At 41.4% G+C, this 3,045-nt stretch overlaps 1 pseudogene; it reads left to right on the plus strand.

Moving 5' to 3' along the window:
- The first annotated feature begins 245 nt into the window (after nucleotides 1–245).
- Nucleotides 246–1,914, plus strand: LOC138092101 (calcitonin receptor-stimulating peptide 2-like; annotated as a pseudogene).
- The last annotated feature ends 1,131 nt before the right edge of the window (nucleotides 1,915–3,045 follow it).

A 3,045-nucleotide genomic window follows, 5' to 3' on the forward strand; every position in this document is an offset into this window, starting at 1 on the left:
ACATTTTTTCACCCAATTTCCTGCCAGCTTTCTTTGCTAAACCAAGCATTCTACAGGCTTACTGGATCATCTAGTGGTTCACTTAGCTATTGAGCATATGATGGTGAAAGGCAGTGAAATGACCAAACTGAAACCAGGACAACTGGGAGTTAAGAGGCACAGGCAGGAGCAGAGCCCAGGTCTGTGGGCTCATGGAATTTAGACCTGCTACAGGTGGTGACATTCTTTCCTTGCAGAGAGGTATAATGGGTTTCTCGAAGTTCCCCCTCTTCCTGGTCCTCAGCATCCTGATCATCCACCAGGCAGGCATGCTCCAGGCAGCACCATTCAGGTAAGACAGCCCTACCAGAAGCCCTGTCACTTCCCACAGCCCCTGGAATTATACAATTCTATGTTCTCAGTTGTGCTGTGCTCTTATGAGGGGGTGGTAATGTATGAATGTAAACATGTAGATAAGTTTATCATAAATTTTTTATGAGATGAAGATGTATAGCATACAGTTTATAGATAGACATATGATACATGATATTCCTTGCAAATTTCATACACTGTGAACCTCATAGCATTCTTTTGTTGATTTTTACCAGACATTTTTATCTTTAGGAAACCTAGTTACTAGTTTAACCATAATTTGCACAATGAATTGCATCCTAATTTACTAATTGCTTTGCCAATAAATGTTATTAAATCTGATATATAAAATCTGATTTATATTTTATCTAATTCCTCACCTTCATTCAAATTACATTAAAGTGAAACCATTTTCAGATTTAAATAATTAATAATGGCTATATTTTATACTAAGCTCATAAAACTCCTGAAAATCTAACCATCATCTTTCACAAGTTTATATGATCCACTTGGACCAAGCCACTTCTCTAGGTCACATCAGATCCTAAATCCTGGTGAAGCAGCAATTTTGGATGAACAATGCCCTACACCCTGTCCATTGAGAGCTGCTTTAGTCACATCTGCAGGGGAAGTCCCAGAATCCAAGAAACTTCATTGCTTATCCTAGAATGAGGATTTTCAGGGACTTAGAGCACCTGTTGCTCTTGTTTCTCCTCCCCAGGTCAGTCTGGAAAAATGGCTTTGAACCAGCTACACTCACTGAGGAGGAATCGTACTTCCTACTGGCCACAATGGTGAAATATTACGTGCAGATGAAGGCTAGTGAGCTGGAATATGAGACTGAGGACTTCGGGTAAGTCTGTGTACCCCTCTCAGAACATGGCTTACCTTCTGCATTGGCATACCAGGAAGACATATGGTTAAGCACGAGATTGGGGGATTTCCTTGGTGGTCTGTGCTTCTGATGCAGGGGGTGCCAGTTTGATCCCTGGCTGGGGAACTCACGAGTTGGCCACATGTTGATCTCATATGTTAGAAAAAAAAACAAAACTGAGATTGGGATAGTACCATAAGTGTCTCTCTCATCTCATAAGCCTTGGGTGATTTTTAATTTACACAGAAAAGACTGGCTGTTACAGATCTATGTTCCAAGACCAGCAACCCAAGCCCCCTTTGTTTTATGATACCCCTGGAAATGTCTACAGGGAATGATGTAGTATTTTCCCTAATGCTCTGGGATTTTCTACTGTGATGATCGTATTTAGCAGAAACATTTAAGGTTCACTGGTGCCTCTCAGAGTAGTAATTTTCCACTGATGGTCCCATGGGGCAGCACCTGCCCTCAACCTCTCACTGACAGATCTTTTCATTTTTCTCCATCCTACAAATCAGCATCATTGCCCAGGAGAGAACCAGTGACATCGCCACCGGCATGACCCATAAGATGGCAGGCTTCCTGGGCAAATCTGGGAGCAAGATTAAGAGGAACATCATGTCCACCAACGTGGCTCCAAAGCCTTTGGCCGGCACCACAGGGATCTTCAGAACCAACTAGGGAAATAACTCCAGGAAGAAGATGACCAGCCAGTACTTCAAATGGCACAGCTGGTGGCTGGGTTTTACAGACATGCATGCCACATTCTAACCCTCTCTTGGCCTGTATCTTAAAAATATCCACAGCAGAGTTGCTGAGCCCAGTGTCTAGATACAGAACAGAAAGCATCAATATCTGAAATCCTTCTAACTTGCGTTCATTTGTTTTCCAGTGTCTCCCGGTGATACTGAGATCATCTGCCGGGAAACATAGATCCTATTCATTTAAAACACTGTTCCAGACCTCCCCGGTGATCCAGTAGTTAAGACTGCACACTTCCACGACCGGGGGAAAAGGTTCGGGCCCTGGTTGGGGAACTAAGATCCCACATGCTTAAGATCCCACACTGCAACATGCCACACCATGGTGCAGAAAAAGCAAGCATACAAACAAAAACTGCTCCTTGCAGTTATAATTGTGATTATTCTAGTTTTTGAGTTTGAAAGGCAAAGACCCGACCCTTTGAGAATATTTCCTACAATGTCGTCTGGATTCAGAGATAGACTTGGGTTCAAATACTGTGTCCTCTACCATGTCCCCATGGGCCAAACCCTCTATAAGCCTGTTTCCCCATTTAACTTGAAGGCAACAATGCTAGCTACCTGTTAGCAGCTGAACTCTACTTCTTGTAATTTGCAATGAAAAAAACTTGCAGAAAAAATAGCATGGAAGACCCGCATGTATGCATGCTTGTTGATGTTGAAAATGTTCTTTTCCTTGAAGTAAACTGAAGCTAAATGCAAAATAAACTCATTTGCCATTATCTAGTGTGCATCTTTTTAATATTTGATTCTATGTTCAGTAAATATGATTCATGTCTCATCGGCTTATCTGGCAGAAAATTAGGGCCCTGTCAGCCAACTTTGCCAAGAGATATTACATCCATTATGAATTCAAACTAACTTAGTCTTCACAGACATATTTTGTCCTTAGAAGTATTTTGATTGTGAGATCTTTTAGTGATAACATATCTGACAATGTTTATTAAACGGCAACCAAACTCTTAGTTTAAAACAAACAGCCAAAATACACTGTTTTCCCTGTGCTCTAAAGTTAGAATGTCCTTAAGATAACTTTAATATTCTTTAATGTGTGTGTGT

This window comes from Capricornis sumatraensis, chromosome 16 (genome assembly GCF_032405125.1).
Source record: "Capricornis sumatraensis isolate serow.1 chromosome 16, serow.2, whole genome shotgun sequence".
NCBI classification, from domain to species: domain Eukaryota; kingdom Metazoa; phylum Chordata; class Mammalia; order Artiodactyla; family Bovidae; genus Capricornis; species Capricornis sumatraensis.